Source organism: Pieris napi, chromosome 12 (assembly GCF_905475465.1).
Source record: "Pieris napi chromosome 12, ilPieNapi1.2, whole genome shotgun sequence".
Taxonomy (NCBI): domain Eukaryota; kingdom Metazoa; phylum Arthropoda; class Insecta; order Lepidoptera; family Pieridae; genus Pieris; species Pieris napi.
Window position 1 is genome coordinate 5,052,057 of NC_062245.1, and position 14,082 is coordinate 5,066,138.

The 14,082-nt window shown below is 32.3% G+C and overlaps 1 protein-coding gene across 1 annotated transcript in view; it reads left to right on the forward strand.

Annotated features, from left to right (window-relative positions):
- Positions 1–10,976: 10,976 nt before the first annotated feature.
- Positions 10,977–14,082, forward strand: part of LOC125054515 (mycosubtilin synthase subunit C) — a 36,077-nt gene continuing 32,971 nt past the window's right edge. The window contains exon 1 of the mRNA XM_047656464.1: positions 10,977–11,115. The gene's annotated coding sequence lies outside the window, so the exon portion shown is untranslated. The remainder of the gene's footprint in view (positions 11,116–14,082) is intronic.

A 14,082-nucleotide genomic window follows, 5' to 3' on the forward strand; every position in this document is an offset into this window, starting at 1 on the left:
TATACAAAGCTAGAAAAATATATTTTACCATATTTTAAAACTAATATCCGTTAAATTTAGACACATATGATGGCATTGATTACACGTATGTTTTTGATAACGTGAATCGAAGAAGATTACATTTATAGAGGTTTTACACAACTGGACGGATACATTAATACTTAGTACACTAAAACTGTATTTATTTTAAATTAGATTTTTAGAGGTTATTAGCTATTTCTTAATTTAAGATTTAAAAGATTTTAGTCAACTATAACAGTACTTAAACCTTGACAATCTTTTTATTGAAGGCCGATACGGTTTATATAATTTTTCACAGTCAATTGCCGTAACTGTTATTTAATATATAATTAAATTATTATTTTAATGTGCTTTATATTAATTGCTCCGGCAGACCCAAAGGACCTCTGAATTCGGTACGGAGATAACTTAATCTTGCCACTGAGCTTTTGATGTATTAAATCAAATAGAAATCATATAGGTAACACAATGTACACTTATGAACGTCAAAAAAAGAAATACATATTAAATGCTTCTAATTTTACATTTACTGCTAGACTCAAATCAAGGGCGTAGAATTGAAGAGATGAACTGGCAATAAACTCTGCTACTCTTTTTAATCTCCAAGTTTTTTGTATGAAGACTAGTGTGGACTAGCAAGACTTGGTATGGAGGTGCAATGTCATTTTAATGTCATGAATTCGGACACTTCAGTGTTTTATTTAAAGTTTAAATAAAACACAGAAGTGTTTAAATTTTAAACTATTCGCATTTTTGTTCAATCGGCACAAAAACTTTTTTTCTGGTTATAGGACTCCTACAAGCTTGCGAACAGGAAGATCCGTGGATGAGAACCTAGTCAGCAGGGGAGTGTCAAGTCTCCCCTTTCCAAAACAGGGACCTTATTGGTTTAAAGTTAAGTCTGGTGGGCTTGGCGTCTCCTGCCCGGCCCGGGCGACCCTACTCTAGCAATATCCTCATGGGGAGTCGGAGCCCCCTGGCCGGCGGAACTCTCGTTACCTCTTGTGCTATTTTTCTTACTGAGATATTTTACAATTCTATTGCAGATTTTTTTTAGCTGTGTCGGTTAGTTCAACCCGGGATACCCTCATGCCAGTCTCGAGCTCGATAAGAGAAATAGAGAGAGAAGTTTAGTTTATAAAGATAAAGTTTATTGAAATTAAAAATAATTATCATATTATAATTAATATTACTATAGAATTTGTATAATCAACAACTTATATCGATTTAGGCTTTAAATACTTCCTCAAATACGTTTTCCCTATAAAAATAGATTTAAGTTTTGTGTTATTTATCAATGAGGAAATTAGAGACAAGGTTAGTTCGGATGATTTATTTGAATGCATATGATTATAAAATGTTTTAGGATTTTTCGAGTGCGTGCTACATTAATTATTTTATGTAAGAACTATATTAATATATTGGATTCACGCATAAAATTAATTATGTTGTTTATCGTCATATATTTCTAATTTATACGAATAGGCCTGGAACTTAACTAGTTTATTGACCTTTATGAATGAATTATAATAATACATATCACATTTATTTCTAATAAACTTTTTACTCGTTTTATGACAGTGGTCACTCAATCTCTTAACTTTTTTTTGTGAATTCAGTAATTAAATTTGAAAGAAATTCAGTCCTGATAAATGGAAAGATCCTGGTTTATTATAGCTTTAATATATACTCCGATTTCACTTTTGACCAACTGCTGACACTGCTCATATATGTATCATTCATTCAGGCTCATTGGTCCTTCGAGCCGGAACGATGTACAGCTTGCCAGTCAGTGGACCATAGTCCACTTAAAAATGTGTGTTTAAATATATATGTCATAAATCGCAGGAGTATCTGTATTGTATATGAAGACTTTAGTATGTATTAGCAAGCTACACTAGATGATTAAATATATGAGAGGGTGAGACCTAAGAACCTAACAACCCTACGGATTTCTCAGCCCTACAGAGTAACAGACGGAGCCCTACGGGTAGGATCAAGAGTTCAAGGCGGTGGGTTTATCTCTAAGCTATCGGGCAGGATCACCACGATAATTACGGGCTTGAACGAGTCTTCGGCAATTTTCGAGGACGCGAGAAATGAATAAGCCTGAGCAATATTGAAATCTCGTTTATTGTTATAAAACAACATCTTAAATACTACTTACACCTATTCACACATACATCATATTATTCAGATTATGACATTTTACTGTTATTCGAATCCTCACTAAAATGAAATTATTCTACAGAATATTAGTATAGTAGTGTATTGTTATTTTTAAATGTTTTTAGAATATATAACATAAGAACAGCTGCTGCTGTAATTAGTGTTCGCTAACGTTACGCTACTAACTTTTAATTAACACGGCACATCATGAAAACTTGAAATTAGGTATTTAATTAAAGAATTTAGGTGAGGTAAAGAATGATGAAATGAAAAAATTATAATAATAAAACAAAAATTTCGGTAATTTTGGTTTCCACTAATGACGCTTTCCTTAAAGACAGAAAGAAAAAACTTTATTATAGACAATAAAACGATATTTAAGTAAAATAAGGTGCACTAGCCCACACACTGGGATTCCTTGAGTTATGGGCAGCCAGTCTCTTATTTTTGGCGTTTTAAACAGTTAACAAGTACAGATTTGACAATAATTTCTCATTTTCTACACAATTTTGTGGAGATGAAGAAAAAGCGTTGGGCGAAGAAAGAGCGATTTTGGGTTGCTCATATTATGTTTGCGTTGTGTATGATTTGGTGTGGTCGGTGTCTCATATTATTTTGTATATCTATTAAAAATGGAGCGCGATTCCTCAGCGTGTTTTGAATATTTTAATATTAGGGAACTTCTTGTTTAAATTATTTACTGTTGAAATTTTGTCAAACCCACACAGTACTGGTTCTTGTTCCTCGTTACTCGTTACCAACCAACCTTTGGTCTACCTTAATGTAATTCTTTTTACTGGTAATTATATTTACTTCCGTCACTATGGATGGTTTATACGAATTTCCTGATCACGTTTAGTGTGCTTTATTGGTTTCGTAATAAAAAGTGTTTCGGTCGAAGCCAAGAGATTTGTACTCGTACTTGATCTATATGAAATAGTAAATTAGTTTAAAATAATCTTCATAGTTACATAATTATTATTTGCGTTTGCTTACGAAGGCTTACTTAGTAAAATAATTCCTATTAAAGTTATTTGTATGAAGTTATTATTTGCTAATTTATTATGTAATATTTAAACCATTACTATGAACTCAACCGACCGCAATGCTAATACAGTAGTGTCAGTAGTATTTACTTACTTACATTCGAAGAAAATGAATTACTAATTACCTAAAGCAACGTTGGCTTAGTGGCTACATCATGCGACTAACATCCCTGAGAGTCGATCCCCGGCCGTGCACAAATGGACTTTCTCGTAGAAGTAGGAAAACATCCTGAGACCGGAATATCTGTAACCAGAACTCGATGACATGTGTCAGATATAAAATGATTAAAGAAACGGATGTAATCTAAGACTCACATAGAGTTGTAGCGTCACAGGATTATTATTATTAACTAATATTATATATTGTATATTAGTTAATAATATTAAATCCATAATCAATATAAATCCGAAATATATGTCTTTTACTTCGAAAATCCATTTCCAGCCCTGCGATTCTGTAACTCACTTTTCGAACTCACACAGCGGTTTTCGCATCGGCGGTCGCTCTGAAATCAGCCGTGAAGCAGTCATTTTATGATTGTAGTTTGTAGTTTATTGTTTATCAGAATGCCAAAGCATAAAATGACTGCTTCACGACTGATTTCAGAGCGACCGCCGATGCGAAAACCGCTGTGTGAGTTCGAAAAGTGAGTTACAGAATCGCAGGGCTGCACGGATATCACAGTTCAACAATTTTCTCTACACTCATACAATTAAATTAAAATTTAACAAAATTAGTGAAGTTTATTGCTTATATATTTGACGTAAACGGTATCGATTTATTGTAATATATGATTGAGGAAAATCTCTTAAAAATTCAGCAACTCACAGTTCCGCATGTAGCCACTTTTAGGGTTTTTTTAATAATTATGTTATTATTAATAAAATCTGACCTGATCACTGTTTTGTAAAAATAGTAAAATTAAACGAACACTTTTAGCAATTGGATTTTAATTATTTTTATTTAAAACCTTTAAAGACCTTACCTATATAAAAAAACCTTCATATACCAGTATACCACAAACATGTATAATTAATATTTAGTACAGAGATTAGTATCTGCGCGTTAATAGGAAAAAATAAACAAACATTGAAATCGCAGCGTCTTCATATTAAATACTTTAGAATGTATACAAAACCTTTTCTAGAACATTTCTAATCAAACAGGATTCAAAATAACAAAACAAATTATGTATTACAAAATTTAATTATAGTAAACAATAGACGTAAATATGTGTAGACTATGTTTTGTTTGCTGCACAGGACAAGGAGTACTGGAAGTTCTATATTTTTTTACAGACCTCCAAGCGAGCCTCATAAACGAGTTGTATTTATTATTGTCTTACAAACTTATGGTAAATGGTATGGTATTTTAATGTTCTAGTGAAATACAAAAATGTATATACAAATATTTCAGATGTGAAAATATCAAATCATGTAGTTATTTTTAATAATAATAACTACGATAGCTTAGATGTCTTAAATGAAGCAACCAAAGTAGGTACCTACACTAACCAAAAATGGTGTTTCGAATCAGCTTTAGATATTTTCTATAAATTACTTTATAATTTAATCTTGCTTACTATGTAGTTATAAACTTAAGATTATGGACATAATAGCTAAATCTAAATGGGTTCTATAAATAAATGCTACTGTAAACGTATAAGTTGTTATAATGATTAATTATAAAATTTATTGAAAAACGCCGTCAGCTACAAATGCGGAATATATATTTTATTGAAATATCATAAAAACATAATAATATATATCTTATTGGATAATTGGAGGTAATTGCACATACAGAAAAGATAAATAATTATGGGAATTCAATATATAAGGTGGCAACAAGGACGTAGAAAACGCTAACAAACATCGATAGTGTTTAAATAATCTTATATATAAAAATGAAACCCGTTTTCCGTTGTCACGACATAACATGAAAACGGCTTGACTGATTTGTCTGATTTTATTTTATAATATTCCTTGAAGTACGAGGATGGTTCTTACGGAGAGAAAAAGAAAAAAAATTGAGAGAAAAAGTCTTAAAACAACACTTCTATATTCCCATACAAAATATTCGTAATAATACTTAAAAGTCAATTTGAACTTTAATACCATATCATAAAGTTCAAATGTTAGTGGAGGGGTTCCGGGAAGGTAAATTTTTATTTTTTGACATAACGTATTTGTTGTCTTATCAACTTTATTTTTTTAGAATAGCGAATAGCAGAATAAGTATTTAAAAAATATAAAGAATCGACTGTTAGGCGGTACGATGTTCGCCAGGCCAGCTAGTACCTCATAATATTACTTCCTAGTAAAAAACAAAACGGAAAGTTCGGTGGCGGTTGTTGGAAGGATCAAATAACTAAACATTTTGATCAGTGTCAACTGTCTTTATTGTTTTAAAGAACATGGACCTTTCCCATTAGGGATAAATTAATATCATCATTTTATAGAACATGGTGAAAACGGGCAAGAGACTTATCTGACGTTAAGTGATACCGCCCATGGATACTCTCAATGCCAAAGGAATTGCGAGGATTGGTACGCTCTTTTCTTGAGGGATCCTAAGTCGAATTGGGTCTGTAATACTATAATGGGCCGCTGGTTCCACATAGTTAAGGCGCGGCAAAATCTGCCTTTAAAAACGTTCAGCTGAACAGGAGATTTTAACTAACATAAAATTCGGGTTCGTGGGTTTGAGACGCTGGAGTAACAATCTTTTTTTTTTATTTATTTTTTTTATAAAAACAATTCACGCCAATTAACCTAGTCCCATGCTAAGCTGGTGAAGCTTGTGTTATGGGTACTAGGCAACGGATATACATACATATTATAGATAGATAGACATATAAATACATATTTAAACACCCAAGACCTAAGTACAACACCAAATGCTCATCACATCGATGTACGTCTCAGCCGGGGATCGAACCCGGGACCCATGGATTCGCAGTCAGGGGTACTAACCACTAGACCAATGAGTCGTCTGTAATAAAGTAATCTGTAACTTAAGTTATTTATCGGTTCCTCAAACTATGTGGTATTACTGTTACCTATAACGAATATTAGTAATATTGTCATATTAAGTATTTTAGTAAAGGGAATGTTGTCTTATCTACTATATAAAAATAAGTCGGCATTTCCTTCCTGACGCTATAACACCAGAACGCACGAACCGATTTCCACAGTTTTGCATTCGTTGGAAAGGTCTCGGGCTCCGTGAGGTTTATGCAAAGAAAATTCAGGAAAAATTTCAACAGAAAAGCGGGATCACCAAACGAAATGTTACATAAAACGAAGCCATCTGGTGGCGAAACGGAGTTCGCCGAGTTTGCTAGTCATTTATGAAAGTTTGAGAAACATACAAGGTAATTTACTACAATCAAAACATTTAAAATTTTATTGGAGCTAGCCTAATTGTTAGCATTTAGTATGAATTAACTAAGATTAGGTTACATAATTAGCGCTACAATATTTAAAAGACCTACAATTTCTGTATCTTTGATCATATATAAGCCTCAGACTAATCACCTACTGGCCAATTGGATCCAAAAGATCCATAAGAAGCATTCTGGTTTCCTCACGATATTTGCCTTTACAGGGAGCTTTTAACACATAGGCAGAACCATTTAATTCGATCCATCCAAGCCATACAAAGATGGCCTGATTGATGCCAAGAATATATAATTTTAATTCAATACAATAGTAGAAATATATATTGGTAGTAGATTTTGTTATCAAATCACACTAACACTGATTTGTTAAAGCAATTGTCCATCCCGACGTCGAGAGGATGTTTCCGTATATACGGTGTGTTCTAACTCCTTTTATTCATATTTTATCCTTTGCTATAATAGAATATTGTTTGTGAGCAATTCTTATTACTTCTTCTTTAACTTGCAAACTTGCATTTCTTTGATGGAATTAAGGCAAATCATTTACAAAACCATTGTATCGATAATCTTACTTTCGATTTGTATATAGTCTTCGTTAACCGCTAGGCGGCAACATGAAATTTTATTAATAATTAAGATTATCGGAATGTGATATAAACGTATGTTTTTGTTTCATTCATTATTTTGCAATCCACGTTCGAAGTTTAAGTTATACCAATAAGTACATAGGAGGTGGTTACACACGATGAATACATCAATGGCCGAGTAATATATGAAAACAATTGCTTTTTGTTATAAAATTTTTAACTTGGGTTTTACCATGATAATGCATACTGGTGTTACTAATATGTAGTGTCAGTGTAATATTGCTTGTTAATGTAAAATAATTTCTAAGAACATTACCAGCTCAAGAACTTACAAGTAAGCGCAATATATTATTTTAATAATAGATATTATATGATATGGACCGTGTCAATGGTTCAAAACGTAACTTGGTAAAACGTTTACGTGAAAAAGTTTAGGTGGATGACAAAATTATGTTAATATTTTTTTTCATAATATAACCGTAAAATGCATAAAAAAGTGTAAAATTAAGTTTCTTAATTGAACTGAGCAGTGGCTTCGGCGTGCGACTCTCATCGTAGTAGTTTCGATCCTGTGCAACAATGGACTTTCTTTCTATGTGCGCATTTAACATTCGCTCGAACGGTGAAGGTAAACATCGTGAGGAAAAGGCATATCTTAGACTAAAAAGTCGACGGCGTACGTCAGGCACAAGAGGCTGATCACCTACTTGCGTATTAGATTAACAAATGATCATGAAACAGATACAGAAATCTAAGGCCCAGACCTAAAAAGGTCTCAGCGCCACTAATTTATTTAATTTTTAATTGAATTGGCTTTATATTTATCAGATCTTTAAACAGGCGTATCTTGAGTCATATTCTGATGTTGTTGCCCCATCTAAAGACTCTTGCAACTCTTTATAAAAGAAGGATCCCGATTTAACCGCGAATATTTAGATAATTTATTTGAATTAATATAATAATATTCAACGCCTTTGTAATTTCAGTAATTGATGTATTTTATAATGAAAACATTCAGACTATGGAATTCTATAGTCCCATAACTTTGACATGACCTGGTCCTGGGACAGATTTATTTCTCATCATCATTGATAATTTTTCTTTATAGACAAATAGCTTATCGGCCTTCTGCGCATACGTCGATTGATAGTCGTGATTTATGACACTTAATAGGACTCCCTTGCTTTTCAAAAACGTATTTGATTTGATATACAGAAGTTGTACATAGCTGCGTGCTGTCTCGATTATCAGCCCTGCGATTCTGTAACTCACTTCTCGAACTCACACAGCGGTTTTCATAGCGGCGGTCGCGCTCAAATCAGTCGTAAAGCAGTCATTTTATGATTATTGTTATGTAGTTTATTGTTTATCAGAATGCCAAATCGTAAAATGACCACCAAGTGGTGACATAAGGTCCCTCCTTGTAGTTTATTGTTTATCAAAATGCCAAATCATAAAATGACTGCTTTACGACTGATTTGAGCGCGACCGCCGCTATGAAAACCGCTGTGTGAGTTCGAAAAGTGAGTTACAGAATCGCAGGGCTGAAAGACACTCAGTTGTCCTTACCACGCGTTCCTTCAATATCCAGCAAGAAAAATATCAAAAACATGTGTCATTCGCCAATCTTTGCCTAACTTTAGCTTTAATTTCAGCCAATAATAGCAATTAAAACTACATTATCCTTATTAGCTCTGTATTTATGACAGATACTCGAAATTTCCCATATGCAAATTATTGTATGATTCATATAGGTATTGTGGTTATTGTTAATGTTTTAATAAAAGCCGTCAAAGCTTTGAACGCCACCAAGTGGTGACATTTTCAGAGAAGCTGTTTGTTTGCATACATTTAAAAAGTTAGGGGAAGATATTACAGATTACCCGATACATATTTTTTTTAATCTTATAGTTAAGTTAAGTAAGCACAAAGATAATTTTTGAAGTCATACTTCTTTAGGCGCGTTATGAAAAATTGATGAGAGTGAAATTTTACGATGCGCGCGCACCGTGACACAAAATTAACACAATGAAGTTGTTCACGGAAGATGCTACGGCATTGGACATAATTTAAAAACAACATTCGAATAATAATAGAATTTATGTTACACTTAATGTAAGAGAATAATAATAAATATTTATTTATTAAATTTTTAAATGTAAACTGAACTTTATTGACTATAATGACTCCATTTCCAGTCTTTGATTATTTAATTGTAATTAATTATTTGCATGCAATCAAAAACTATTTTGAATAATGCCAAAGAAGTATACCTTTGCACTAATAATGATTGTAAGTCTGATTTTTTTTTATTATTTTATAGAAAAGTATTTTATGTTTTAGTTATTTTCTTTTTGGGCGCCTTCTATTGAAAATAAATATCGGTTCTCCGTAAACAAAAACATGTTCTCACCACAAAACATGACCTCCAGTTTTACACGATAGCTCCGGAGATGGTCTTTAAACTATAATATACTGAAATTGCATGCTATGTACTCACGAAATACTAAACCGAATGTAAAATGAATTTTTGAAGTGAAACTGCTTTATCGGGGTTGGAAAAAAATTTAGTGTAACATTTTTTCGTTACGCGTCACATTTTCCGTTACGGGCCATCTTTTGAAGTGAAACTTCTTTATCGACGTTGGAAAAAAATTTACACACATTTGTCACATTTTTCGGTTACGTGCCATCTTTTTCTTGTCCCTACGACGGTTGATCCGAAGAGATTCGAAGCCATTAGTAACAAAAATATATAATAACGATAACAATGATAGTAATACTAATAATTCTATTACAATTAATGAAATTCTGTAATAATCTTAGTACTACATAGTAGTACAGTAATAAGTTAAAATGAAATAATTGTATTTGTATTCATGTCTATGATAATAAAAGCCTTTTGTTAAACTTTATCTAATTTAACTTTATTTAACCAATTTCTGTAAAGTTGCATATAGTAGATCATTTTTCGAAAAATAAGGTCATAAAGAAGTTTCACTTCTTACGTGTGTACACCTAGTACACGCACACATTTTTATCAAAAGAGATGCCAAGAGAGTTACAACTATTTACTTTTCATCCAGTTTCTACGCCCAAGTACCAAACAAGAGTTAGGTGTCTAAGTACAGAATATCCAGAATGAAAGGTGACTGAGGGCCCGTAAGGTGTATTTAGAAAAGCGAGCAGTATGACTAAACAATCATACTTCGTAGATGTAACGTTTGAACACATCGAGGATACGGCCTCAAATTCAATCCAAGGCCCTTCAAGATTACTTATCTTTACAGTAAGTACAAGCATTTAATTGAACTGAATTTTAAGACTAAAATTCCGATAAGTCCGAAAAAAAGACATTACATAATTTTAAAAAAAAATTTCGTCGTCCACAAATTCATATCAAAAAGTAATACGGCAACAAAGCGATATAGTCGATATCGTTTTGTTGCCGTATTATTTTTTCTTAATCAAAGTAAGTATTGAAGTTGACCAAAAATATTCAGCAACGTGCGTAATGCGTATGCAATGGACAAAAGTCGAAACCCGCAATTTTTCATGCAATGTGATAATTTCTTGTCTGTGTTCTTACTTAACTACACAAATCCAAGGGTCAAAAATCGCACGGTCGACTTAACTACTCTGGTTAAAAAACTGACGCTGCTAGATACGAAAAAGCTAAAGGATAAAGGCCAAGGTACATGCTGTAGAGCACCGACAATCATTACCTTCTATATAAATTGGTAGAGTCCGGCTGCGCGCGCAGTTAGTTCGGTGCACTTGCAATATTGTGACTTTGACAGCTAGCCTATTTTACGCGCGTAGTGACGTTTTGTGCGTTCTATATTTTAAAAGAGGTTTTAAGTGAATGCGGATTAGTTTGTGGTTATAAGAGTGAGTTTTTTATGTTATTATAAATAAGAAAATTTATTTTTAAATAACATAATTTACTTAAAATATTATATTTTAATTAGCATGCCGTAAAAATCGCATTAAAATCTTCGATTATTTCCATTATATATTTGGGAATTTAAACACAACAAGCAAAATTTTAAAAATGCTAGACAAATTTAAATGAAATAATTTAACAATTAAATAATTCTAAATTTATTAAAAAAAATATTTAATATGATTTATTATTAAAGATGTAATTTTTATAAGTCCATAAATCACGTTAATATTATAAAAATCTGGCCTAAGAACCAAGGCTGCAGTAAATAAGCTTACAAATTACGATTCATTTTGACAAGGTTTGTAGGTTTTTCTTCAAATGCTAGTCAAATATGGTCAGCAAGTTTGGTATTTAATTCTACGCTTTTGCTAACATAACTAGTTAACTCAGATGATTTCAACCGCGTTAATCTAGACTAAATAATCCAATAATTAGTAGAATATTAATTGATAATGCTTTATTTTTTTAGAAAACTCGGTTTTATTAACCGAGTTTGATGCGGATAAAAAATTTAGAAGAGTTAAAATTCCGTTAATTGAACTAATATTCATAGTTAATTTCAGAATAAGGAGCTCATGTTAATGTCTCCTTGATAATGTAATTATCATTCAATAATTAATACTAAGATTAATTTTCGTGCGTACAATTTGTCACGTCTAGGTACTTTTAAAAAATTATACAGAACTTTTTAAGCTAAATATTAAATTGCCTGGTTTAAATTGGTCAACATTTATCAAAAAACCTTAGAAGGTCATTCTATACATTGTTATAATATAAATTAAATAATCAAAATTGTCTGTAAAATAATTGTGTAGGTCTGTTATTACAACACATATCTTGCGAGCTGACGTAGTACAGAAAGTTAATGACAAAAATTATCAAAATTATATTAAAATCAAGGCTTAAAAACAATGCACAATCTAAAAATAAAAATTCTTTGTGAAATCTTGATTGCCTTAGTATATTATTGATTTAAAATTTCGAAGGTTGGTCTAAAAATACACATTGTGGATGAGCTATTCATTGTTATTTAGGTATTTGGAATTTTTTTTTATAAGTGGCAGTTTAATTTAAAAACCTTACACGTTAATAAATTTTATTTTAAGCGGAAGACAAGTTTTAAGCTGCTGCCGTTTTTACTTTTTAAATAAACGGCGCGTGGCAATTCATATGTTTATATATATTTATTGTTTCTAGATAAATCTATTTTTATTATTCAAATGCTTGTTTAAAAAATATAGGGTTTTATATAACGACTATAATAAAATAAAAAATAGCCTTTATTCGAGTACACTATAACAACAGTAAGTCCTTGTCTTTTAAGTTGTACACTAGTAAAAAAAAAACGACTATACTAAACCCTATATATGCCCTATATTACTTAGGTAATATTTTATATCAATGTTGCGATGGCGTTGTTGTTTTTATATGAATTATGCTACCGTAAACGCGATTATAGTCCGGTCTATTTACACATTCAAGTTTACATAAATTCCCATAAAGCTGAATATTGGCATAGTTGTTCAAAACATCATTATAAAGAAAATCTCAAAAGTCCTCATCGTTCCGAGGTGTGCTAAAAATTTGGCACGGGGTCAAAGGTCAAAAAAATGAGTTTTTTGCGATTTTTAGCGAAACGGTGAGTTTTTTCGCAAAATTACCCCAGTACAAAATTGTAGATCACAAAATTCTCTACAAAAAATATATCAATAATTTTTTTCCTAAAAGCCACCATTTTGGAGATATAACGTTCCGAAAAGTTGGATCAGTCGTAATCCCTCTATTTTGCACACGTTTCCACGCCACCTATGAGGTAGTGTACAAAGCGCGTTTTTTTTAACGTGGTTTCCCCAGTAGGCCTATTCCACGGGTCTGCTGAGATTTTATATGTTTTAAAACTATTGCAAAATAATATTATATATTATAGTGGGCAAAAACAACGGCGGTGTAATTAAATAAAATACTTAAAATAAAAAGTTAGTCGTCTGATTCATAACTGTCCAAGATTTCTGTTTCTTCTTCTTCTTGATCTTCTTCTCCTTCTTCTTCCTGTTCATCCTCTTGTTCTTCTTCTTCTTCTTGTTCTATTTCACACGTAAACTGCCCCAATAGCGATTCCTGATCGGTATCAAACGAATCTTCAAGAGTTGGTGACTCAACATTCGAGCATGATCGGCCTTGACAGTGTGTGCATGCCAGGGAACAAAACAGTCCAACTTTTCTGCAACCACATTTTGCACTACACCCTTTCTTGCAGTTGCAAAATATTGTGTTGAGAAGTTTCTCAGGTGCTGGTGGAAGTAAAGTTTGAACTGGCTCTAGTGTATTGTCGATCAACTTCCAACCCCAGTCTTTAGGGTCCAGCTGATTACCAAGCCACACTTGAACTTGGTAATATACCCGAAACAGATGTTGATGAGCAGCTACTGAGGTTGGAGGAAGAGAAGCTAAGTTGACTTGTTTTTTATTACGCGTATTTTTCACGAAAGATGTGTATCGCAACTTATCTAAGCAAGTGGTTTTTTTGGGGGCTCCGTACATAGCAAGAAGAAATTGAACTCCGTTGGTGATAACATGTTGTTGAGTTGAATTACTATTTTTAAAAACTTCAGCACATTGTAGTAAATCTTTTTTTTCAAACATTTTGAAAACTGTTGTTTTTCCTCTCCTGTAAAAAGCAGATGTCGTATCGCAGCCAGTTATTGCGTGTAGAAACAATACATGATTTTGACATTTAGGAAAATTGGATAAACTGTTTGATGAATATATTTCCGATTGATTTTGGGCTTTTCCGGGTTTAAAAAAATAAATAATTTTTTCAGTTGGAGTTCGAGCAGTAAGCAAGACGAGTAAATCAACATCCTCACCAACAACAACAGTTGTATTTGTCACACTGAATTTCTTTATCG